This window comes from Callospermophilus lateralis, chromosome 4 (genome assembly GCF_048772815.1).
Source record: "Callospermophilus lateralis isolate mCalLat2 chromosome 4, mCalLat2.hap1, whole genome shotgun sequence".
NCBI classification, from domain to species: Eukaryota; Metazoa; Chordata; class Mammalia; order Rodentia; family Sciuridae; genus Callospermophilus; species Callospermophilus lateralis.
The window spans coordinates 166,529,777-166,557,022 of NC_135308.1; the positions used below are offsets into that span (position 1 = coordinate 166,529,777).

The 27,246-nt window shown below is 41.6% G+C and overlaps 1 protein-coding gene and 1 non-coding gene across 14 annotated transcripts in view; both read left to right on the plus strand.

Annotated features, from left to right (window-relative positions):
• Window positions 1–27,246, plus strand: part of Ppp6r2 (protein phosphatase 6 regulatory subunit 2) — a 94,442-nt gene that overhangs the window by 19,763 nt on the left and 47,433 nt on the right. For 11 of the 13 annotated variants that reach the window (XM_077109355.1, XM_077109354.1, XM_077109359.1 and 8 more), the window contains one exon: window positions 7,379–7,465. The exons of the other annotated variants lie outside the window; for them this stretch is intronic. The gene's annotated coding sequence lies outside the window, so the exon portion shown is untranslated. The remainder of the gene's footprint in view (window positions 1–7,378; window positions 7,466–27,246) is intronic. 13 annotated transcript variants of the gene reach the window in all.
• On the plus strand, window positions 12,756–12,830 carry LOC143398704 (small nucleolar RNA SNORD62). The gene has a single exon (XR_013091306.1). It is a non-coding gene; the product is annotated as a small nucleolar RNA SNORD62 (small nucleolar RNA).

The window sequence follows — 27,246 nt, forward strand, 5'->3', positions numbered from 1 at the left end:
CTACTTCATGTTGTCCCACAGTCACCCAGGCTCTGCTCTTTTTTTTTTTTTTTAAACTGGGGCTTGAACGCAGGGACCTTCACCACTGAACAACATGCCCAACCCTTTTTATTTTTCATTTTGAGATAGGGTCTCACTAAGTTTCTGAGGCTGGCCTTGAACTTGTGATACCCCTACCTCAGCCTTCCAAGTGGCTGGGATTGCAGATGTACACCACCATGCCTGGCTCTGCTCAGTTTTTAAAAGCCTCTGCCACTTAGCCATACCCCTAACCCTTTTTATTGTAGACAGGGTCTCGTCTCACTAAATTGCCCAGACTGATGTTGAGTTTGTGATCATTCTGCCTCAGCCTCCCAAGGCAGCCATCATGCTTGGCTTAATATCCATATTTTGATAGAGTCTATCTAGTATATATTTTGATTTCAGCTACTATACTGTTTAGTTTTACAATAGCATTTTTTTTCTTTAGTAGTTCTGTTTCTCTGGTGAGATTCTCTATCTTTTCACTCATTCTGGCCATCTTTTCCTTTAAATTTTTGATTTTATAGTTGCTTTAAAACCCATTTCTAAGTTGCATGGGGTTGCACAAACCTATAATTCTAGTGACTTGGGAGGCTGAAGCAGGAGGATCACAAGACCAAAGAAAGGCAGCCTCAGCAATTTAGTGAGACCCTGCTTCAAAATAAATAAATAAATAAAAATGTAGGAAATGCAGCTCAGTAGTGAAGTGACCTCCCTCAGTTCAATCTCCAGTACAAAGGAAAAAAAAATCCATTTTTAGGGGGTGTAACTTAGTGGTAGAGTGCTTGCATTGTGTGTGCAAGGCTCTGGGTTTGATTCCAGCACTGCAAAAAAAAAAGTCACAAAATCCATTTCTGTTAATTCTACCATCCTGAGATGTCTTAAGCTCTGGGTTTCCTTCCTTCCTTCCTTCCTTCCCTCCTTCCCTCCTTCCCTCCTTCCCTCCCTCCCCCAGGGGTGTTCTTCAACTAAACTACACCCCAGCCTTTGTTTGTTTTTTGTTTTTGTGTTTTATGTATTTATTTATTTATTTGGTCTTTATTTTATTTATTTCTATGTGGTGCTGAGGGCCTCATATGTGCTAGAGGAGCACTCTACCTCTGAGCCACAACCCCAGCCCTTGTATTTTATTTTGAAACAAGATCTTGCTAAGTTGCCCAAGTTGGCCTTGAACTTTCAGGCTTTCTGCCTCAGCCTTTCCCCTAGCTGAAATTACAGGTGTGCAGCACTGCCCCCAGCAGTATCTTGTCTTGAGTTCCATTCTGGTGAACAAATAAATTATTGGAATATCTTTTTTGTCCTTTCAGGCTTAGATTTATTCCTTGTTTGGGTGAATCTGTGTTGGTTTTGGACTGAGCCATAGCCCATGCCTTTGTTCTTGGTAGTTGTAGCAACCATGCTCTGTCATTAACGTAGACCAAACACGTTTGTGTTTTTCCACAATGTAGAATTTATTAAATAACAATTCATAGACTGCACCAGTTTTATCAGTGGCAGTTCAACGAGTACTTGTGAATCACCAGACAATCACAGGTTCTTTTATTCCGATCTTTTTTTTTTTTTTTTTTTGAGAGAGAGAGAATTTTAATATTTATTTTTTAGTTTTCGGCGGACACAATATTTTTGTATGTGGTACTGAGGAGCAAACCTGGGCCACACGCATGCCAGGCGAGCGCGCTACCGCTTGAGCCACATCCCCAGCCCCAATTCCAATCTTAATTTCTAGTATCAACAACATTTAAATCACATACCATCCTTCACACAATTATATACACAGGTTACAGAAAATCTAGGGAACCGTTTAGGTAGCCACAGGGGTTCAGAAGGCTGAACTGGGAGCAAGGGCAGAGAGCATATATGGGCCAAAGAGTGACCATAGGTGGTCAGATAAGATTAAGAACCAGCCATGGGCTGTGGATGTGGCTCAAGCGGTAACACGCTCGCATGGCATGCGCGGGGCACTGGGTTCGATCCTCAGCACCACATAAAAATAAAATAAAGATGTTGTGTCCACCGAAAACTGAAAAATAAAAAAAATTAAAAGATAAAATAAAAAACAGCCAAAGAACTTGTCAGTGTACAGAGCTGTCAGAGTGCAGGAACTTATTCTAGACCAGGGTCCAGAGGATGGCAGCTTTAGTGTCAGCTTGCGGAGGGCTGTTTGTGGTCTCATCGTCAGGAGGAACTGCACTCTGCTAAAACCTGAGGACAGAAATTCAGAAGTTCCTGGGGTTGGGGTTGTGGCTCAATGGTAGAGCGCTCGCCTAGCACGCACGAGGCACTGAGTTCTATCCTCAGCACCACATAAATGCAAAATAAAGATATTGTGTCCACCTAAAACTTAAGAATAAATATTAAAAAAAAAAAAAAAAGAAATTCAGAAGTTCATCCTTGTGATGATTTTCCTGGGCAAGGCTTGTGAGGAGTGACCAGGTGACACGGTCAGTGTGCCACCATGTCCTTTCTTTTATGGGTATTAGTGAAGGGAATGCATTATTTAGTGGTCTGCTATATTCAGTGAGCTCAAGGGCCAGATTTTCGTATATTAGTTTAATATGCCTGTGCATCCATGTGCTTCTGATTAATTCAGTAAGTTTATAGGTGATTTTTCTCATTAGCATGATTGACTTATCACTTTGTGCTCTATGGTTGTGCCTGGCAAGTGGTGGTTCACTTGTACCAACAAGGCGTAGAGTCATTCCACTTCAGCACTCAAACTCAAAATGGAGCAACTTACGGCAGACTGCTTTACACAGTGGGGTGGCAGGACTGCTGTTCCGTCCATCATGGAGAAACTCAGAGCACAGCATGGCCCTGTAGTCTCAACCAAATGCCTGAGAGTGTTCATTTAGGTTAGAACCCTAACATCTCCCAGAACTGTAGGCTCTCTAGCTAATCTTGTTCCACCCATAGCCCCAGCACTCTGTTCAGGGAAGAGTCCCCCGTGCTGGGGATCCTTTTTTGTCATTTTAACTTTGGAACCACGTAAATATTTTATATAAGTAAAAAATAAATAAAAAAGAATGAAAAAAAGCCAGGCACAGTGGCACATGCTACCAGCTTTTCTGGGGAGGCTGAGGCAGAAGCATCACAAATTCAAGACCAGCTTGGGGAACTTATCAAGTCCCTGTCTCAAAATAAAGTTTAAAAGAGCCAGGGAGCCCATTGGCACAGTGGCTCATGCCTGTAATCCCAGCATGTCAGAAGGCTAAGACAAGAGGATCACAAGTTCAAGGCCAGCCTCAGCAATTTAGCAAGACTTTGTCTCAAAATAAAAAATTAAAAGGAGGGCTGGGGTTGTGGCCAAGTGGTAGAGCACTTGCCTAGCATGTATGAGGCACTGGGTTTGATTCTCAGCACCACATATAAATAAGTGAATAAAATAAAGATCCATCAACATCTAAAATAAAATAAAATACACATTGGAAATGTTTAAAAAAAAATTAAAGGGCTGGGATGTGCCTCGGTGGTGCAGTATCCCTGGGCTCATCCCCAGTAACCCCCGCCTCCAAAAAAAAAAAAAAAGACCTAAGATATATATTGGTGTTCCTGGAAGCAACAGGGCGGGAAGAAAAAATATGGGAGATATAGTATACAAAATGATTAATGGTTGAGAATTTATAAAGGATGAAACTCAAGGACCAAATAAATTCTGAGGAAGATAAGTAAACCTACAACATAAATACAGGAAAAAAAAAACCAACTGACCAATTACATCCTGACCAAGTGGATATCTTTAAGGAAAGCAAGGATTGCTTAGTATTGGCACATCTGTTAATTTTATTCACTACAATTAAATAAAGAAAAGTGACTCAGTAAATTTCAATACTCAGATATACATATCTAAAGAGAAAAAAGAAAAAACTAAAAAGATTTCAATACTCAGTCTTGTAAAACTAGTAGTTACAGATAGTTTCCTTAATATTATGATTATAGAGTTTAGTGGTGAAAAAACAGTTTTCCCCCAGGAACTGGAGATTGAATCCTGGGCCTTGTGCACACCAGGCAGGTACCCTAACACTGAGCTGCATCTCCAGCTCTTAGTGGTGCTATCTGAGATGCATTTCCTTTAGAAATAAGAGTATCTACTCTTACTGCTTCTGTTCAGTTTTACAATAGAAGTTGGCCAGATAATTTAAAAGAAAAAGAAGCCAGATTTATACAAAGCTGTCTTACTGCCCCAGATTGCTACCTAGAAAACCTGGAAGGCTTTACACTAATGAGAGAGTTTAGCAAAGTTGCTCAATCACAAAAATGTGATTTTAAAAAGATCAAGTTTGTGCTGGGCACAGTGACACATGCCTATAATCTCAGCTACTCCCAGCCACCCTGGAAGCTGGCAGGTGGATCACAAATTCAAGGCCAGACTGGGCAGTTTAGTGAAACTGTGTCTCAAAATAAAAATAAAAAGGTCCGAGGATGTAGTTTAGTGGTAAAGGGCCCCTGGGTTCAGTCCCCAGGACTGTCAGGAGGGGTTGAGGGGAGAGCCAGTTTGTAACAGGAGCCTGTGGAACAAAGCCAAGTGCAAGAGCTTTATGGAAAAGGTCACAAAAGACAAAGTAACACTGGAGTGAAGGCAGAAGACTACTGCGGTGACACTGCTATTTCTGCTAGTTCCACAAGTTGGATCTCTAAATTCACCACAGTTCTAATCATGTTCCTCACAGGTTCTTCCATGGAATTTGTGGGGCTGAACCTAAAATTCACTTATAAAAGTGAGGTATGAAGAATAACCAGGATAATGTGGAAAGGAAAACAAAATGGGAGGGCTGCCATAACAGACGCTCAGAGCCTGCTGTGAGGCCAGCTGAAGAGGTAGCTAGGAACAGGACCCCGTGTAAGTGGGAACGCCATCTGTGACAGACGTATAGTGTGTTTCAGTGAGGAGCAAAATGGACTGGGGTTTTCACCTTCATTTGGGCGAAAAAGTCAGATCTTTATCTCATTCACTGAATTTAAGATGGAAATATGATGGAAACGGAGAATATCATGCTAAGTGAAGTAAGCCAAACTCAGAACCAGTCCAATGTTTTCTCTCATGTGGAAGCAAGAGTAAAATAAAGGAAAAGGGGAGGGGAGGATAGAATGACATAAAGAACCAATCAAATACAAATTCATAGCCCAGCAAAAAGAAGTTTAGTCAAGTAGCGGAAGGAGAAGGGGAGAGGGGAGGGAAAAGGGGATTATAAACTGAAATGGATTTCCATGCATGTGTGTGTTTGTGGGATGAACCCAACTACTATGTGTAAAATTAAAGCTCTATAAAAAAGGGGAAAAAGATGTAAATATGAAAATTAAATTTTAGATAGAAGTACAGAATATCTTTGTCATCTCAAAATAGGAGGAAGAATTTTGTAAAAATATGGCAAACTATAAAGGAAAAAGAAATGATAATTTACTACGATAAACAATTCTCTACATCAAAAGATGGATTAAAAGACGAGCCATAGCTGGAGTATAACAACGGGCCCTGGGTTCAATCCACCCCCCACCCCACCCCCACCCCCCAAAAAAAAACACCACTAGTGGGCTGGAGGTATGGGTCAGTGATAGAGTACATGCTTAGCATGCCCAAAGCATTGGATTCATCTCCACCATACACACAAAAAAAACAAAAAACCCTGAGCCACAGCGTGGGAGAAGAAAATTACCATGTGTATAATCCACAGAGAACTGATAACTAGGCTACATAAAGGACTCTTAGGCAGGAAGAGTTTGCCCAGTAGCAAAATAGGCAAAGATATGAGGAATAATTCACAGGAGAAGCCAAAATGATCTTGGAAAATACTCAGCCTCAGTGATAACACAAATGCAAATTAAGATAAGAATTCCACTTCACACTTATCAAAGAACAAGAACAAAAAATTCTGACAACACCAAGGGTAGGCAGGCTATAGAAGGTGAACACTACAAACAGATGGGAGCAGAGGTTGATTGTAGGTCTTTTTTTTTTTTAATTGTAGGTGGACACACTTATTTATTTGTTTGTTTATGCAGTGCTGAGGATTGAACCCAGGGCCTCACTTGTGTGAGGCAAGTGTTCTACCACTGAGCCACAACCCCAGCCCCATAGATTGATTTTGTAAAGCACTTGAAGATTGATTGAGTATATAGATTGAGCATCCCAAGTATGAAAACCTGAAATATAAGATACTCAAATTTCAGAACTGTATTTTTTGAAATGTGGTCTCATTATATTTCATCCCCAGCTCTGCAAAATGAAAAAATAAAATATAAATGAAGTTGAGCTTTAGTAAAAAAATAAAGTTATGGAGGCTACAGATAGTAATTATCTCTGAGGAAGAAGAAGGTCAAATGAATTGCTGGGTTCCTTAATATTAGAAATGTTTCATTTTTAAGTAGGACACATATCACCAAATGTTAATACTAAACCTCAGTACATGGATTTTGTTTTTGTTTTGTTTTGATTCATGGGTACTTGTGCTTTTCTCAGTAACTTTAAATTCTTTAAGCTTTCACAACTAAAATAAAAATATAAAAACAAGATTATTGCAGTGTGGTAATTTTCTAAAAGAAACATGAGCAGAATTTCAAGAGAGCTCTGAGGAGGGACTGGCCATTGTGACAGCTGTTGAAATTCCTGTCTATTCATTCATCTGTGTCAGTGCTGAGTTGATTTTGTTTGACTTTCTCCTCACTGTGCTTTGTGTTTTCCTGCTCCTGTGTACTGGTAAATTTTGATTGGATGCCCAGACATTATAAATTTTATCTTGGGTGTTGGGCATTTTTGTATTCTTATAAATGTTCTTGACCTTTGTTTTGAGATGAAGCTAAATTACTTGAAATGGTTTCATTCTGGTAGGTCTTACTTTTAAACTTTGTTCAGTGGAGCAAAAGCAATGTTTTATCTAGGGTCAGTTTTACCCTACCACCAAGGCAAAGGTCTTCTGAGAACTATGTCCAGTGTCCTGTTGAGTTAGGAGACTGGCAGGAAGAAGAACCATCCTTGGCCTGTATGGGCTTTGAGGATGGCTCCCTACGAGTTTTTGGGTGATGCTTTCCTGGCTGGGAACCCTCCTCACCGTGTGCACTGCTCAGTTCTCAGTGAAAGGCTGGAGGGTCTCCAGAGCACCAGCTTCTCTGCAGCTCTGCCCCTCCTGTGCTGTATCACCTTGGGCTTCCTCTGCCCAGCTCTGTTTTTCATCTGAGGGGACATTGGGCTTCATCTGTTCGTCTCCTGTCGTGGCTGAGCCTCTTTTTCCACCAGAGAGCCAGGCAATGACAGGGCTTCTCTTAATTGTTCACCTTCTTAGAGGGATCACTATCCTTCATTATCTGGTGTCCAATGTCTTAAAGACCATTTCTTCATGCACTGTACCCTTTTTCTGTTTTTCAGTTGTTGCAGATGGGAAGATAAATCTGTTTCCTGTTATTCCATCTTGGCCAGAAGCAAATGTATCAAAACCAGAGGTTTTGAATGAAGGTACAAGGTGTCTAGAAATATCCACTGGTGGTGATGGGGAGCTGAGAGTATAGCTCAGTGGTAGAGCCCTTGCCTATCAGGCACAGGGTCCCAGGTTCCCCTCTTAGCATTGCAAACAAATAAGAAAAACAAATAAGAAAAAGAAAAGGAAATATTCTTGGGACTTAGGAAAGTGCTGACCCCCTTTCTGGATGGGATGCCTGGGTGGGAGAGCAGAGGTGACTTTGTCCTGAGTGGGCATCAAAGAAATAGTCATGTTGAGGGAAGGAGAGAGGGATAAGGCTTGGGAGAAAAGCTCCCTAGAATAATCCAGGGCTGCAGAACGAGATTTGGAGGTCATGACCAGAAGAAAGGGATGGAAGAGCTCCTGGTGAGGACATCTGGGTGGGGAGGAGGCTGCAGTAGGAGGCTGCAGTGGGAGGCTGGTGAAGGCCAGGCTACCAGGGCAGCCGCCAGCTGAGGAAGAGCCTTGCTCTTTTCCAGGGCCACTCATTTCTCAAACTACACTATTCAGGGACATGGGTACCATTCTTCCTTCAACTTACATTGAACAGAATTTGTCAAGATGTATCTTGAACAGAATTTGTCAAGATGTTATGTTATGTTCCTAGAAGTTGAGGACATAAAAAGGATCCAAACATTTTATATATGTGTGTGTGTGTGTGTATATTTGATATTTAAACCATTGGTTCAAAATCAGAATAAACAGGCCTAAAGTCAGCATTATAGAAACATTTCCTTATTTTAAAAACTGTACAGCTCAGTTGGTAGCATGATTGGCTCACATTCACAAGGACCTGGGTTCAATCCCCAGCACCACCAAAAACACAAAACAAAAAACTGTATACAGTGCTGAAAAGTTAATTCTGAGTTATTTAGTTAGTAATTTCAATTAGGAAATGTCAGGTATAAAAACAATTACCTGTTTTAGAAGATGGTAATACTAATATATCTGAGTTATTGGCACAACATTAAGTATTTCTTTTGTTTGGTTTTTATAGGAACTTTAAAAATACTAATTATGTTTCTGTATTTTTATGTATCTATGTATTTTTCCTCCAGTTTTAACAGTGATATCTTTTTCTTTCTTTCTGTCTTCCTTCTTTCATATATTTTTAGTTCTTGTTTTCTGGTGAAGTATTTTAAAAACAAATCCCAGAAATAATGTTGTTTTATCGTGAATACTTCTCCCTAGCAGATAAGGACAATTTTTATCTTTGAAAATAAAACTACCATGTTATTATTGCAAATTAGAGAACATAATAGTTCCTTAATTTCTTCTAGTATCTGTCTATATTCATATTTTCCTAATAACAATAATTTTTTTCCAGATGACCGTTCTAACTGGATCCAAACAAGATCTGCTTTTTTGTACCATTGACGCTCAATCACTGAGCCACATCCCCAGCCCTTTTTAAATTTTATTTAGAGATAGGATCTCTCTAAGTTGCTTGGTGTAGATCCTTAGAATTTAAAAAAATTTTTTTTAAATTGTCAATGGACTTTATTTATTTATATGTGGTGCTGAGACTTGAACCCAGTGCCTCACACATGCTAGGCAAGCACTCCACCACTGAGCCACAACCCCCGCCCTAGATCCTTAGAATTTCTACAGATTAAATTTAAGTACACTTGAGCTTACAGTCAGAACACACACTCACATGCACACATTCTGTCTCTCTCTCACTTCATTATGAGGAAGAGAACATAATTAGATGTCCCACAGCCTACAGACATTGAATGATCAAATGCAGTATAAATAATAATTATGTTTGAAATGTTTGAATAAATGCAAACTAGAATAAAAATCAGTAACAAAAAGCGAAGTGTTAAAATGACCCAATCAGAACTTATAGAAAAGTAGAAATGAAAGACAAGAATGTAAACTAAACAGATTAAACACAGATGAAGATTGAATTAGTAAAAAGAACATAAACTGAAAAAATTATCCAGAGTGCAGCACTGAGAGATGGGAGGTGAACAGTGACATTGAGAGGAAATAGACATTAGAATAAAAAGATGTAACTGGCACACGCCTGTAAATCCCAGCGACTCAGGAGGCTGAGGTAGGAGGATTGTGAGTTCAAGGCCAGTCTCAGTACCTTGGCAAGGCCCTGAGCAACTTAGACCCTGTCTCAAAATAAAAAATAAAAATGGCTGGTAACATAGCTCAGTAGTTAAGTACCCCTGGGTTCAATCCCAGTACAAAAATTAAAAAAAAAAAAGAAAAAGAAAGAAATATGTTGTAAAATGAAGTTGGAATTCCAGATTAAAAACAAATGGGATGATTCTGCAGTCTGTATATGGGGTAAAAATGGGAGTTCATATCCCACTTGAATCAAAGTGTGAAATATGATATATCAAGAACTATGTAATGTTTTGAACAACCTACAATAAAAATTAATTTAAAAAAAAATGGGAAGGGGCTGGGGATATAGCTCAGTTGGTAGAATGTTTGCCTCACATGCATATGGCCATGACCATGGCCCTGGGATTAATCCATAGCACCACCACCAAAAAAAAAAAAAAAAGAGAGAGAAGAGGCATTATTTAAGTGTTAATAACTTCAAACTTTAAAAACAACTAATAAAAGACACAAATCCATAGATTTATGAAGCATGATATGTCCCAAGTAATTTAAAAAAATAAAAAAATTAAAAAAAAACCCAAACCTCATACCCATACATTGAAATTATATAACACCAAAGATAAAAAGAAGATATTAAGCTAGAGGTAAAAGTTAGATTATCTAAAAGGGAATACCAGGGGCTGAGGCTGTAGCACAGTGGTAAAAGTGCTTGCCTCGCATATAGGAGGCACTGGGTTCAATCCTCACGACTGCATAAAAAAAAATACATAAAGATACTGTGTTCATCTACAACTAAATAAATATTAAAAGAAAAATCCTTCCGGGGGCTGGTATTGGTAGAGTACTTGCCTAGCATGTGTGAGGCACTGGGTTCGGTTCTTAGCACCATATATAAACAAATAAATAAATAAAGGTCCATCAATAACTAATAAAAAATTTAAAAAAGGGTATACCAACTAAGCTGACAACAGATACCAGTATGAATAGAAGCTACTAGAGAGTAGTATAATTCCTGAAATTGATGAGAGAATATCATTTTTCCCCCAGCCTATGGAAAACAATTTAAATGGTTGGATTAAAAAATAATCTAATGGGCTGGGGATGTGGCTCATGCAGTAACACGCTTGCCTAGCATGCGCCGAGCACTGGGTTCGATCCTCAGCACCACATAAAAACAAAATAAAGATGTTGTGTCCATCAAAAATTGAAAAATAAATATTGAAAAAAAATCTAAAAAGGCTGAGGTTGTGGCTCAGTGATAGAGTGCTTGCCTAGTGCTGGTGAGGCACTGGGTTCGATCCTGAACACTCCATAAAAACAAATAAATAAAAATAAAGGCATTGTGTCCACCTACAACAACAACAACAACAAAACAATCTAAGAACTGAACATATTAAAGGAACTTCTAAATCAAAATGTAGGAGCTGAGAAATATTATTTAATATAATAAAGATTATTCAAAATGTCTACCAGAATGTAAGAGCCTGTAGACAGCTCCATAGGATGGAATCTGCAGGTGCTCTGAGGGCATTTGCTCATCTGGACAAAGTGGAGCTTTTGACTTTTAGAGGATTTATAGGGCAAGAAGAGTAGTTAGGCTCTGTGGCCTCTCAAGGTAGAAAGCCTCCAGCAGACCTCCCTACACTCGCTGGAACTCTGGAGGGCCATATCCTTGGGGTTAGCATACACTGAGGCCTGTGCCCTCACTCCAGTCCCTGTCCCCAGTTGGCTATCTTTTCCTGCACTTAGAAGGAAAAAAGAAAAGGGGTAAATCTGTCTGTTATGGATTAGCTTTTATTAGGATTTTGAGCCTGGATTTATACTTTGTGGTGGTTCAGGAAAATCAAGCTTGAATTTATGGTGTTTTGGCTTGATAATGCCTTCAGGCATCCTGCAGGAGATGGAGAAAGTTATCTTCATCCTAAGATACAAAAAACCCTACTGATAAATTTTTTCAGGACAATGATTAGTAGTACACAGACAAAAATGACAAGGCACACCAGGAAAAAAGGCACCATCGGTTAGAACCAGCAGAAACAGCCCCTCTGGGCTTCAGGTATCAGAAGAGCTGGGCACGGCGGTGGCAGACTATGGCAGAGGGTTGTTTCAGCCCAGGAGTTTGAAGCCAGCCTGAGCAATGTAGCAAAAGCCCATGTCAAAAAGAATTTAATGTGTAGGGTTAACAACAAATTACACGCAGCAAAGAGAAAAACAGTGAACCGGAAAACCGGTCAGAGGAATTGCACTGAATGAAGCAGAGAACATAGCAAAAAATACAGGAGAGGGGTTGGCGGTGTGGCTCAGCGGTGGAGCTCTCACCTAGCACATGTGGGGCACTGGGTTCCATCCTCAGCACCGCAAAAAAATAAATCAATAAAATAAAGGTATTATGTCCATCTACAACTAAAAAAAAAATTTAAAAATACAGAATAGAGGTTCCATGGCATGGAGCATGGAGGGAGAATATCTAATGTAAATTTTTTTGGTGTTCTAAAAGGAGAAGAGAGAATAGTCAGATTTATTATTTGAGAAGATAAAAGCTAAAGATTTTCTACAATTGGTGAAAACAACAAGTCTTCAGATTCAAGAAAACGAATGATGAATCATAAGGAGAATGAATAAATAAAAAAATTAAAGCTATTCAAAACAGAATAAAACATCAAAGCACCAAAAGACAGAAAGGGATCTTAAACTAGAGGAAGAAGACAGATTAACTTAATTTGAGCCATAGTTAACAGGACGGTTTTGTTAGTTTTTATTGCTTGTGACAAGATATCTGAGATAAAACAAAAGGAGGAAAGATTATTTTGGCTCTTAGTTTCTGAGGTTGCAGTTCCTGTACTGTTGCCCACATTGTTTTGGAGCCTGTGGGGAGACAGAATGTCGAGCAAGAGAGCACGTGGTGACTGGATATAAGGGGAGAGAGAAAGGAAGGGGCTTGGGTCCCAGTGTCCTCTCCAAGGGCACCACGTCAGTGACCTGACTTCCTTCCATTGGGTATTACCTCCTAAAGGTTGTCACCTTCCAGTAGTGCCAAAGGCTGGTGACAGAGTCTTTCGCACATGAGCCTTTGGGGAACACTTCAGACCCACATTGTAGCATGGTAAGTGCGACAGTGGGATGAGGTCTTCATGCTGAGAGCAACAGTGGCTGACCTTCACTTCCTACCAGGCAAAACTGTCTTTCAAGAATAAGGGCGAGTCTCAGTGACAGGGCTTCTTCTGAACCTCCCCTGTGGCCTCAGTAGCAGAAAAGTGAAGAGGACCATGACAGAGACCAAGGCAAAGAAAAGAAGAATTAGGATGAAATAAAGACATTTTAAGGAAAACAGAAATTGAATTTGTTACTAACACCCAGCTGTGGTTAAGTGTGTGTCCCTCAAAATCAGATTGGCACTTAATCCCTGGTGCAGTGGTGTTAAGAGGCAGGTCCTGTGGGAGGGGATTAATTCACATGGGCTTTACTCTGGTGGATGAGAGCTGCAGCCTGACCTAAGGACTTGAGGGAGTCTGCCCGTCCCTTCTATCCATCTGCCTCGTGAGAGCACCAAGGAGACACCTCTGTGAGGAAGGAGCCGTAGCAGACATGCTGTCCAGTGATGCCTGGATCTTAGACTTCCCAGCCTCCAGAATGATGGGAAATACACGCGTTGCTTATAAATCTCCCTCTCTGTGCTACTTGGCAGGAATGGACTAAAACATAGCCCTTTACTAAATCTAATTCCAAAGGGCGGGTCTTAGGCAGAAAACTGATGCCACTGATGAGAATCAGGGCCAAGTTCCATTTCAGATGTTGAAGGTTGAACACCCAGGAAACACGGAGGCAAGCATAGAAAGCAGATTTTATTTAAAGGTAGAACAGAGGTAGACTTCTCTGAAGAGAAGGGGCCTCAGAGCTGGGTGTCTGAGGAAGTGGGGGTGTCCTACCCCTTTTATAGGTTTTAGATTTCCTTGGTTCTCACACCTTCCTTCCCCCTTTATCTTGTCTAAATGACCAGTGACCAAAAGGTGGGAAAGAAGCCTTCCAGGGGTGCCTCTCCACATCTGCCAAATGGGCAGGAAAGGAGCCACCCAGGAGGTGCTTCAGTGGCAATTCCCACAGTCCCTGCAGGGAGGGACATTTCCCTGGAACACAGCCTTGGCGACAGATGGAAGAGGAGGGAGAAGGGCTCTGGAGATATCAGTATTTTATTTCTTTCCTCTTGAATAAGCCCCCATGTTTCTGATTGGGCCCAATTATTTATTACCTTCACTGGCTGTCCTTTTGCCACTCCCCCCCCCCCAAACAATGGCCCAGGTGAAGAACTGAGATTCAAGAAAGAATTAACAACAAATATGTTAGTAAATACAAGTGAACATTAGGATTGGGGACGTCACTCAGTGGAAGAGTGCTTGCCTGCCTTTGATACGGAAGGCCCGTGTCTGAGTGCCAGCACTGGGAAGGAAAAGCATCTTGATATTGGTAGATTTGCTCAGTGTATTGGTTTTTGCCTATGGTTCTGGAATAGCATGCTCTTTCATCATGAGTTCCTTTGGAAATCTCATTCTGTTTTGGAAAAAAATTGACTGTATTTTAAATTTCTTTCTTTTTTTTTGTACCAGGGATTAAACTCAGGGGCACTTGACCACTGAGCCATATCCCCAGCTTTAATTTTGTATTTTATTTAGAGACAAGGTCTCAGTGAGTTGCTAAGCACCTCACCATTGTTGAGGCTGGCTTTGAACTTGTGATCCTCCTGTTTCAGCCTCCCGAGTCTCTTGAGATTACAGGCATGGGCCACCGTGCCTGGCTAATTTCGTTTTTTTTTTAATTTTCATTTTCATTTAATCAATCAATTTTATGAGTTACCTACATTTCCCAAACATACAACTGAAAACCAAAGAATCACATCCAACCTTAGGAAAGGAGTTTGCTTCTCTTTTGGTGCTCAGGAAGGACCTCCTGGCTGCTGCCCAGTTGTGTCTTGTTTCTTAGCTTCTTGTCCTGAGCTCCTTGAGCCCCTTCCTTGAGAGGAGAATAAATAGTGCACAACTTCTCAGCTCATCTGTTAGCACAGAAGGACTGAACCAGATGCAGACTTCAGGCATCAGCAGAGCCTTTCTGTAGCAACGAAGTTGACCTAAGGACTTGAGGGAGTCTGCCCGTCCCTTCTATCCATCTGCCTCATGAGAGCACCAAGGAGGCACCCACTTTCCGGTGGAAAATGAGCTCCTGGCCAAAGGGGGAGTCTGTGCTTATATGGTTACACTGAGAGGTGACTTGATTATTGACAGAGTGTGTCTAATGGAGGGCCTGGGGTCAGTGTTCAGTATTTATCTCTTTCCCTCCAGAGTCCCATTGTACTGTCACTGGGAAAGGATTTATTTATCTGTGTGTGCCACACACACATTTATTGATTGATTGATTGTAATTGGGCACAATACCTTTATTTTATTTATTTTTATGTGGTGCTGAGGATCGAACCCAGCACCTTGCACATGCTCGGCGAGCACTCTACCACTGGGCCACAACCCCATCCTGGAAAGGATTTATTTTGAGAAGGATCTATCTGGCGTCCTCTGAGAGACTGCCAGTCTAGGCTTGATGGATATCTCCTCCCCAGAGATGGTCTTGCCACTGGGTGATGTTGCTTCGCTTCTAGGCATTGTCTCAGCACTGAGAACGAAGGGATTGGGAAAGGATCAATATTATTATCAATGTGTTGCCTTCGTCCTCACTCTCTCTTCCCAGGCCACACTGTTTTAGGGTTTGTCATTTTTCATATCTCATCATCTTTGCTGTGCTTAAGATACATAGCCATTCAGGGCTTTTGTTTCTCTGTCACTGGGAAATGAGGGGCAAGTATTAATTTTAAAAGCGGAGGCAATGAACACTGTTGAGTTTACAGTAGGCGTCAGTGACATCATATCCCTCCTTTCTTTTTTCAGTAAATTGAGTTAGTCAGCTTGCTTTGGGATATATTCTGGTAAATGCATCACCTGGTGATTTCATTGTGTGCAAACAGTGTGGAATGCTCTTATACAATTAAGATGGCTGCAACATCACTAGGTGATATGATCTTATGAGGCCAGGTTGTACATGCTGTCTGTCATTGACTGAGATGTCATTATGTGGCACCTTGTTGTACTTGTTGACCACTTATATGCCAGGCTTGTTGAATGACTCTTAGAACTTTTTGAAAAATATCAGTTCACAGGTGAAAAAGCTGGGAAGGTTGTTTGGATTATATTAAGGTACAGACTGAGCTGCTATAAAGAGATCCCGGAGACCACTGGCTTGAGTGGGGCCTTTCTTTCTCACAAAGATCGGTCTGGTAGTCACCCTTCCTCCATCTGCGGATCCAGAGTAGCTGCTCTGCCTCTTGGTCTCTCAGGGACAGAAGGGTCACAAGAACCACAGGAGCTCTCATGCCAAGTGAGAACTTGGGTTCTAGTTCCTTCCTCTCACGTGTCATTGACTAGAGTTTGGTCACATAACTACAGATGGCTGCAAGAAAGGTGGAAAACGTAGGTTTAAGGAAAGTGTTGCTGTTGAAGACAGAGAGAGTAAATGCTGGGGACCAGTGGGATTTCTCCGCCCTGCCTGGAAGCACCCCTGCAGTCTGTCTGGCTTGCTCCTGCACTGTGGGGTTTGAGAAAAAACTGATTTATTTGTTTGGTCAGCAAATCCATAAAAGATGCTAACTATGTGTCAGGCCTGGAGTTTTGACCCAGAGAAGGGAAGACTGGGTCAAAGCTCCTAAAGGAGCTGTCTGTTCTGGGGACAGGCATGCACTCCTTCCCCAGCAGATCCCTCTGAGCCATGCAGCCTGAGGCGAGAGGCCGGAGCCGCTTGTGCACAGGGCTAAGGTGGCTGTGCTTCACAACTGCAGATGGCTTAGGATTTCTTTGAATTCATTAACATAGACTTAGGTAAAGTATCCTTTCACGATTATTTTAATTTACCTTTATATTTGTGGCTATTCTTTTTACCTCTGACTTTGGGTTTTTGTTCACCTGTTTACCCCCTTTTTAAAATAAGGGGTTTGTTTTTTTTGGGGGTATTTTTTTCCCCAGTAGTCTGTGCCCAGAATAGACGTGTTGTGTTTGCCCTCTGAGCACAGATACTCGTCCCCACCGGCTCCTGCTGCTTTTCCTGTTGACCAGGTGGAATCCTCACATTTGACCTAGTAGAGTGTCGCCTAGCTTGCTCTCGGGCAGAAAGCAGATCTTGGGTTCTGCAGGGTTGGGACTGTGGGCAGCTGACAGTAGCTGCCAGCCTGATGCCCTGAGGGTGGGGCTGGGAGAGAGGTGAGCAATCAGCACTGCTGTGGCGCCACCAGGCCCGTCCTCGGGTGTGCAGGGGCCCCTTTGCTGTCACTTCTTTGTGCTGAGGGTCATTGAGAGTGGAGTGTGCAGGGAGCTGTTCCAGCCCTTGGTATAGAGTTCTGTTCAGTCAGACCTCACCACGGCTCTGTGGTGGAGATTCTGAGAAAACAGGCGGGAGGGGTTATGTAGCCCTCACACTTTTCAGTTTACCAGTTCCTGGTCTTAGGTCACATACAAAACCATGACTTTGACTATAAGTCTTTAAAGAAAAAAATAAGAGTCCTTTTGTGGCCTGACAGGTCATATGGTACTAGACTCCAATTTTCTCTTAACGACAGTCTCCATTACAGAATGTTCTGTTTTGATGGGCTCTTTCTTGGAACAATAGGGTCATGTGGGCAACATTTCTGTTTGAAATCTACCTTCTGTCTGATGGTTCTGCCACCTGACAAAGTAAATACAGAAGTGGAACCTCAAGTTCCTTTCGCTTGGCTTGGGTAAGGATACAGAAGGTGCTGGTAGTCCCCAGGGACTGTTGGAGGGGAGGGATCCTCCTAGACCAGCCAGGGCAGGAGCCAGCTCTTGTTCTAAGGATGTGTCAAGTGGTCTCTGTGTCATCCAGGGAAGTAAAGGATAGCCTTCTCTCTTGTAAGTGCCTCTGTAGAGGGTAGGGTGCGATTGCTGGGTATGAGGACATTTGGTGAAGCAGTGCTATCTGAGAGAATGCTCTGGAACCAGTTTACCAGTTCCTCTGACCATGAAGTCGGCTGCAGCTGAACCTGTGCTGATGCAAGGAACTCTGAAAGGTGCCCCTGGTGCTTTCATTGTTGAGTATTGTTTCTTAAAGTGCAATACGTTGTTTTTTTTTTTTTTTTTTAATTTAATGTGTATCTGTTTTAGTCAGCTTTTTCACTGCTGTGATTAAATGATCTGACCAGTGGAACTGTAAAGGAGGAAAACAATTTTTGAGGGCTCACGGTTTCAGAGGTCCTAGTCCACAGAAGACCAGGTCCATTCCTCGGGGCTCGAGGTGAAGCTGAACACCCTGGTGGAAGAGTGTGGCAGAGAGAGGCAGTTCACATAATGATCAGGAAGCAGAGAGAGACTCCATTTGCTGGATGCAAATATATAACCCCAGAGCCCACCCCTCCACCACCCCCTGTCACTTCACTTACCACTCAGTCAACCCTATCAGGGGATCAATTCACTGACTGGGTTAAGACTCTCATAATCCAATTGTTTCTCCTCTGAACCTTCTGCGTTGTCTGACGTGAGCTTTGGGGCCACCTCACATCCAAACCATAACAGTAGCAAAGGGTACTGATAAAGCTCGTGAAGCAAATGGCCAATCCACAGTAACCCAATTTTATTTCAAGTATCAGTGGTAATGTAAACAGAGTTCTCAAGTACTGGTCTGTAAAATTGGTGAGATGAGCATAAAATAAGGGTAGTTTTTTTTAAATCATTTTTTCAAAGTAGAACGTCCTCAATCCTAAGATTATGGCCTGCTTTTTTGTTTGTTTGTTTGTTTTTAGTTGTAGTTGGATACAATACAATAAAATTAAATTTTATTTATTTATTTATTTATTTTTATGTGGTGCTGAGGATCGAACTCAACACCCCGCACTTGCTATGTGAGCGCTCTACTGCTGAACACAACCCCAGTCCATGGCATGCCTTTTTTTTAATATTTAAAAAAGTCCTTCTTGGGGCTGGGGACATAGCTCAGTTGGTAAAGTACTTGCTTTGCATGCACAAGACCCTGGGTTCAATCCCTACCACCACACACACAAACACACACACACACCAAAAAAATTTCTAAAATCAAGATGATTGTAGACGGTGGGTTTATCTTGTTTCTTTCCTTTTCTCCTTTGTGTCTCCTTTTCTTTTTCCCTTCCCCTTTTTCGCTTGGTAAAGCTAAAAGGTTGGTAGCCACATTAGGTCTCTGAGTTAAAAGAAGAAAGCTGCGAACCTATACATCTGCAGATCCCCGAGTCTTATACCACTGAGCTCAGCTGACCCTGGACAGGTCCTGGCCATGGTGAGGAACAGAGAGGCAATTCTTGTCAGGAGACCTGGCCTGTCTTGTTCTTGTTTGGAGGTGACATCCTCACTGAACTGTTTGGTAATTCAGGTGCACACATGATGTCGGCTTCCTTGTCATCTCACATTTCAGAAGTTGTGATTAAGTGAGCAACAGAACGACTCTGTTTGCCTGTGGTTCTGGAGACTGACCAAGACCTCCCACAGGCTAGGCAAGCGCTCCACTTCTGAGCTGCACCTCTAGCAACTGGGGTTAACTTTGGTCTTTGTTGTATAAGATTTGGTCTGTCCAGGTGTGGTGGCACACGCCAGTGATCTCGGCGGCTTGGGAGATCAAAGCAGGAGAATCTCATGTTTGAGGCCAGCCTGGGCAACTTAGGGAAACCTTTACTCAAAATAAAGATTTAAAAAGGGGTGGGGAGTGAAGCTCAGAGTACAGCACTCCTGTGTTCAATCCCTAGTTCCTCAAAAAAAAAAAAAAAAAAGTTCTGTATCTAAGTCCTCAGGGATCTTTGACTGGATGCAGAGTGTGTGACCTGAGCCTGCCCTGAAGGGAATCTGATTCAGAGACGGCAAGTGTGTCCCAGGGCCTGTGGTATCAGTATTCACAGCATCCAGTCCTTGTCCTCAGTGGAGCAGCACAAAGGTGGGCTCTCAGTAAGTCTGCAGGTGGCCATGCCAGCGAGACACCCCCACCCTGCCCTGCCAGTGGGAAAAGCAAGTCCGCCACTCACACTGCCAAGCCTGACAGGTGTTGGGACAGACTCATGCACCAGTTCATGGTACTAGAAGATAAGTGTGGGTCGTGGGATGGGCTGGTGTCTGGGGTTTACTCCCAAATGGCCCAGCAGGACACAGTCTGAGCAACACAGGTGGCCAGGCCTGACTGCTGCAAGGTGAATGGGCACTCAGGGCTTATCACCCTTACACTGTTCTTGCTAGTTCAGATACATATGCAATTCCCAAAATAAGTCAAAAATTAAAGAATATGTAAAAATCGAAAGAAACCCCAGGCCACCTAAGAACAGCACTGAGGTAGAGATTCCAGGTTCCTTTCCAGGAATGTGCTCAGCAGCCAGTTGGCCCCTGCCACAGCTGTGGAGAGGGAAGCCCCTAGCTGCACCCTTATCCTGTTGGGGGGTAGGTCTGCTGGGGGCATAGAGACTCAGCAGGGAGGGTCCACTTCGAGTCCAGCACTGCTGTTCTCCCACTGTCCCCTGCACCTCAGGGCAGGGCAGAGCGGTCGTGCTTGCAAGTGAGTCAGGGCAGCTCCTCTCCCTGGTGGAGGTCCTGGAGTCTGCGTTCTGACCAGTAGTCACCGTGGCGTGTTCCTGTGAGGGCCCATGTTGTGTGGTGTGTGTGTTTAATCACATCGATACACTGTGCTGTGGGCCTGATGGTGTTTTCTGTGAGAGTCTTCCGTGCTGCCCATGTGATCTCTAAGTGTGTATGGTTTCACGTGTGTGCTGCATACTCTTGCCACCTCGTATCTGCCCCTGGTCCTCCAACAGGCTGGAGGGGCCTGCCGGGCCAGGCAGGGATGTGGTCCTGTGGCCAGAGCCAGCCCTCTGCTGCCTGGAGTGCGGGGCCTCTTGCATTCACCTGCTGGCCTTCTTATCATCTGCGACTAAAGAGGTGTGGAGTGAGAATATATCATCATTTTCCCAAAGAATGAGATTTTCATTTATTTTATCTTACTTTTTAAAGTTTCAATACTGATTCATGTTATTATGTTTATTCTTTTATTATGTTTATTTATTTTTTTGTTTTGTTTATTTGCACTGATGGTGATTTCTAACTTAACTGAATTGCATAGTTTGTTTTATTTAAACCTTATATCATGATAAGTATATTTGAAACATGAATACATTGTTGTATAAAGCGCTACTATGTCTCACATATTTTTTCCATGAATTTTAACTAATATTTTTGTTATCCGATTGTAAATATTTCTTAATTAACTTTTTCCTAATTAATGAATTAATAATAATATTATTAATTTCTTTCTTTCTTTTTTTTTTTTTTTTTTTTTTGTGTGTGTGTGGCACTGGGGATTGAATCCAGAGGCACTCTGAGGCACTCTGTATCCCAGCTCTTTGTAAATATTTTATTTTGAAACAGGGTTTCCCTAAGTTGCCCAGACTGGCCTTAAGCATATCCTCCTACCTCAACATCCCAAGTGTCTGGGATCACAGTTGTGTATCATCATACTTACTGGTTTTGTCTTTCATGATTTTGCTTTCTGAGGTTTCAGCTACCTCAGCTACATGGTCAACTCTCCTCTAAAAATACTAAATGGAAAATTCTAGAAATAAACAATTCCTAAGTTTTAAATCGATTCCCATTCTGAGTAGCATGATAAAGTCTCATTCAGTTTGGCTCCATCCTGTCCAGGACATGAATTTCCCTTTAGTCCTGTATATCCACTCTGTGCATATTACCTGCCCATTTGTTACTTAGAGCATCCCAGTTATCAGATTGACTGTTGTGGTATCAAAGTGCTTGTGTTCAAGTAACCCTTATTGTACTTACTAAAGGCTCCAAAGTTCAATAGCTGTGATGGTGGTAATTTGCATATTCCAAAGACAGCTATAAAATGCTTCCTTGATATCGTCTCACATCACAAGAAGCAGCAGCATAAATACAGTAAAGATATGAATAAGTAAATACAATAAGATATTTGGAGACAGACCACATTAACATAATTTTTATAGCATATTATTATAGTTCTAATTTCATTATGGTTCATCTTTTACTGTATCTAATTTATAAATAAAGCTTCAAAAGTATGTGTATAACCAGGTGCAGTGGCACACACCTGTAAGCCCAGTGGCTGGGGAGGCTGAGACAGGGAGATCAAGAGTTCAAAGCCAGCCTCAGCAAGAGCAAGGTGCTAAGCAATTCACTGAGACCCTGTCTGGGGGTGTGACTCAGTGGTCGAGTGCCCTTGAGTTCAATCCCCAGTACCCACCAAAAAAAAAAGTTTATGGATATAGGAAAGAACACAGTACATATAGTACTTGGTACATTTGCTGGGGATCTTAGGCCATATCTTCCATGAATAAGGAGCCACTGTTGTCTTTAGTTCCAGGCACATGGAATTTTTAAAATGTTTTAATCAGATAAATTCACACTCTAACCTCTATTCTGTACCATTGGTCTACAAGTCTATTTTGGTGCCAGTACCATGCTACTTTTGTTAGTATTGCTCTGTAGTGTAGTTTAAAATCTAGTATAATCATGCCACCTGCTTCACTCTTCTTGCTAAGGATTGCTTTAGCTATTCTGGGTCTCTTATTATTCTTCCAGATGAATTTCATGATTGCTTTTTCTATTTTCTATGAGGAATGTCATTGGGAGTTTGATTGGAATTGCATTAAATCTGTTTAGTGCATTTGGTAGTATGGTCATTTTGACAATATTAATTCTGCCTATCCAAGAATAAGGGAGATCTTTCAATCTTCTAAGATCTTCTTTAATTTCTTTCTTTATCACTCTGTAGTTTTCATTGTAGAGGGCTTTCACCTCTTTCGTTAAGATGATTCCCAAGTATTTTATTTTATTTTTTTAATGCTATTATAAATGAGGTAGTTTTTCTCATTTCCCTTTCAGAGGATTTGTCACTGATATGCAGAAATGCCTTTGATTTGGGTGCTGATCTTGTATCCTACTACTTTGCTGAATTCATTTACTAGTTCTAGAAGTTTTCTGGTGGAATTTTTTTTTTGGGGGGGGTCTTCTGGGTATAGAATCATATTGTCCGCAAATAGTGCTAATTTGAGTTCTTTTTTACCTATCCATATCTCTTTAATTTCTTTTGTCTAATTGCTCAGGCCAGTGTTTCAAGAATTATATTAAATAGAAGTGATGAAAGAGAACATCCCTGTCTTGTTCCAGTTTTTAGAGGGAATGCTTTGAATTTTTCTCCATTTAGAATGATGTTGGTCTGGGGCTTAGCATAGATATCTTTTACGATGTTGAGATATGTTCCTGTTATCCCTGGTTTTTCTAGTATTAGATCAATGGTACAGAATAGAGGACACACAGACTAACCCACATAATTACAGTTATATTTGACAAAGGTGCCAAAAACGTACATTGGACAGATGGTGCTGGGAAAACTTGAAATCCACATGTAACAAAATCTATCTTTCACCATGCACAAAACTCAACAACTGGATCAAGGACCTAGGAATTAATTCAGAGACACTGCATCTATTAGAAGAAAAAGTAGACCCAAATCTCCATCATGTCGGATTAGGCCCCAATTTCCTTAATAAGATTCCTATAAAATAAAAAATAAAATCAAGAATCAATAAATGGGATGGATTCAGACTAAAAAGTTTCTTCTCGGCAACAGAAACAATCAGTGAGGTGAATAGAGAGCCTACTAATTGGGAACAAATTCTTACCACATACGTGTCAGATAGAGCACTAATCTCCAGGATATACAAAGAACTCAAAAATCGTAACACCAAAAAAAAAAAAAAAACAAATAATCCAATCAATAAATGAGCCAAGGAACTGAACAGATACTTCTCAAAAGAGGATATACAATCAACCAACAAATATATGAAAAAATGTTCAACATCACTAGCAATTAGAGAATTGCAAATCAAAACTATTCTTAAGATTTCATCTCACTCCAGTCAGAATGGCAGCTATGAAGAATACAAACAAAAAAATTAGTATTGGCGAGGATGTGGGGGAAAAGGCACACTCATACATTACTGGTGGGACTGCAAATTGGTGCAGCCAATATGGAAAGAAATATGGAGAATCTTTGGAAAACTGGGAATGAAACCGCCGTGATCCAGCTATCTCACTCCTCAGTTTATACCCAAAAGACTTAAAAACAGCATACTACAGGGACATAGCCACATCAATGTTTATAGCAGCACAGATCACAATAAACTGTGGAACCAACCTAGATGCCCTTCAGTAGATGAATGGATAAAGAAAATGTGGTATATATCCACAATGGAATATTATTCAACATTAAAAGAGAATAAAATCATGGCATTTGCAGGTCAATAGATGGACCTGGAGAATATAATGTTAAGTGAAATTAGCCAATCCCCCCAAAACAAATGCCGAATGATTTCTTTGATTTAAGGATGCTGGGAGGATTAAATGAACTCTAGATAGGGGGAAAGGGGGAGGGAATGGAAGGGAGGGGGCACAGAGGTAGGAAAGACGGTGGAATGTGAAGGTCATCATTACCCTAAGAACATGTATGAAGACACAAAGGATGTGACTCTACTTTGTGTACAACCAGAGATATGAAAAATTGTGTTCCATATATGTAATATGAATTATAATTCATATTGGGTCTTCTGGATCATATGTAACAAATTAAGAATTGTCATATACAACAAATTAAAATTTTAAACAAATCAAAAAATTCACACTGTAAAAATTCATTCATCTTAAGTATACATGAATGGACATGGTGGTGTGTGCCTGTGTTCCCAGCACTTGGGAGGCTGAGGCAGGAGGATCATTTGATTCCAGGAGTTTGAGTTTAGCCTGGGCAACATAGCAAGAAACTGTCTTATAAAAATAAGAATAGGGGGCTAGGGTTGTGGCTCAGCGGTAGAGTACTTGCCTAGCACTTGTGAGGTCCTGGGTTCGATCCTCAGCACCACATAAAAATACATACATAAAATAAAGGTATAAGAAAATACATACATAAAATAAAGGTATAAGAAAATAAATTTAAAAAAATAAGAATAGAGGGCTGGGGTTGTGGCTCAATGGTGAAGCACTTGCCTAGCACGTATGAGGCACGGGGTTCGATCCTTAGTGCCACATAAAAATAAATAAAGGCATTCTGTCCATCTACAACAACAAAAAATAAGAACAGAATTCAGTGAATTCAAAAAATTGTCCAACCATCACCACAATCGATTTTAGAACATTTTCATTAACTCCAAAGAAGCCTCTTTCCCTTATCAGTGATTTCTATTTCTCCCCAGTTCCCCCCCACACCCCCCGGCTGCTAGACAACCATGAGTTTGCGTGTTTGTCTCTACAGGTGTGCCTGTTCTAGACCTTTGTATAAACAGCGTCATACCATACATGGTCTCTTGTGTCTGACTTCTTGGTGTCATGCTTTCTGGCCCATCCATTTGGGATATGTACCTGAACTTCCTTTCTTTTTGTTATTAAATAATGCCCCATTGAAGGAGTATCCCACATTTTATTTAGCCACTCGTTCCTTAATGGACTTTTGGTTTGACTCTATTCTGGCTTTTATGAATAGTGTGAACATTTGTGTATGAATCTCTGTATGGACATGTGTTTTCTTTTCTCTTGAGGACATAGTGGAACTGCGGGGTCCTATGCTAACTTAGGCTTGATCATCTGAGGAACTGCCAGACTTTTCCACAGCAGTTGCCCATTTTGCATTCCTACCAGCGGTATTGTACAGGACTTCTAATTTCTCTAGGTCTTCCCCAACACTTGTTATTGTCTTTCTATTTTAACCTTAAATTTCAGGTCTTTGATCTGCTTTGAATAAATTTTTATATGAAGTAATTTTCCACCTCTTCTGCTTATGAACATCACATTTTCCCAGCACCATTTGTGGAAGGACTGCCAGTCTTAGGACCCTTGTAAGCAGTGGGTTGGCCATCTGTGTCTGCTCCTCTTTCTTGACTCTCAGTTCTACGCCTGTGGTCTGAGTGACTGTCCTTGGGTACTCGCCACTCTGTCTGGTGACTGCGGCTCTGTATAAGTCTCAGATGGGGAAGGGTGAGTCCTCCAGCTCTGCCTTCACCTTCAAGGCTGTCCTGTCTGTTTTGGGTCCCTTGTATCTCTCTAGATTTTAGAAACAGCTTGTCTGTTCACACATAGGAATTTTAAGATATATTCTTTTGTGTATTTTATTATGTTTGGAGAAAACAGTCTGTAAGAAAATGGACTTTTGGAGTGATTGAGGCATCCTTTATTGAAGCGGTTTGTGTTTGTAACTGTTACGTGGGGTAAAGAGTTGTATCCTAGCCAGGCGCAATCGTGCACACCTGTAATCCCAGCGGCTCAGGAGGCTGAGGCAGCAGGATCGTGAGTTCAAACCCAGCCTCAGCAAAAGTGAGGTGCTAAGCAACTCACTGAGACCCTGTCTCTAAGTAAAATACAAAATAGGGCTGGGGATGTGGCTCAGTGGTTGAGTGCTCCTGAGTTTAATCCCTGGTCCCCCCCCAAAAAAATTCATATTCTGTTTTGAGGTGTACTTCATATCTCCTAAAATACCAGTTACATTCTTTTTTTGAACTCACTAATAACATTTATATTTTTAACTGCAACTGTAAAAAAAAAAAAAAAAAAAAAAAAAAGATCCCTTGTACCCTTTGAATTGGAGAAAACACAGGGGAAACATTTTGCAGAATTAAGAGTAGAATATCCCAACCAGAAATTGACCTGTGTACAGTCCACTGACTTCATCCAGACTGCCCCAGTTTTATCCATGTGCTTATAGGTATGGTGTGTGTGTGGGGGGGGTATATATGTGCATATGGGATGTGTGTGTGTGGTGTGTGTGTGCATGTATATGTGATGTGTGTGTGAGATGTATGGTGTGTGCACGTGTGTGGATGTGGATGTGCAGTGCTACATGGCTGTCAGTCGTGTGGGCCCAGGCCTCTGCCATCATGGTCAGGACAGACACAGGATCTCTCATGGCACCTTTTAGAATCACACAAGCCTCCCTCTTGTCACCCAGCCTCCTCCTTCCACAGTCACTGGCAACGAATAATCTGTCCTGTTTCTGAATTTTTATTATATCAAAAATGTTATGAATGCCCTGGGCATGACGGTACATGCCTACAGTCCCAGGAACTCAGGTGGCTGAGGCAGGAGGACTGCATGAACCCGGGAGTTTGAGACCTGCCTTGGCAACAGAGTGAGAACAAAAGAGTGATGAAGGCAGCCACGCAGTGTGTGACCTTTGGGGCTGGCTGTGCTGCTTGATGGCAGGGTGTGTGTGCATTGTTCTTATGTATTGCTGAGTGGTTTCCCATGGTGTGTGTGTATGGTTTGTGTCAGCCGCTCTATGTTGAAGGGCTTCTCTACTGACTCCCGCATTTTTTAAAAAATATTTTTTTAGTTGTAGATGGACACAATACCTTTGTTTTTTATATGGTGCCAGAGATCGAACCCAGTGCCTCACGCATGCTAGGCAAGCGCTCTACCACTGAGCCCCAGCCCCAGCACCCTGACTCTAGCTTTTGACTATTACAGATGAAGCTGCTGTGAACGTTCCTATGCGGGTTTGTGTGTGTGTGTGTGTGTGTGTGTGTGTGTGTGTGTATGTATGTGTGTGTGTGTGTGAGAGAGAG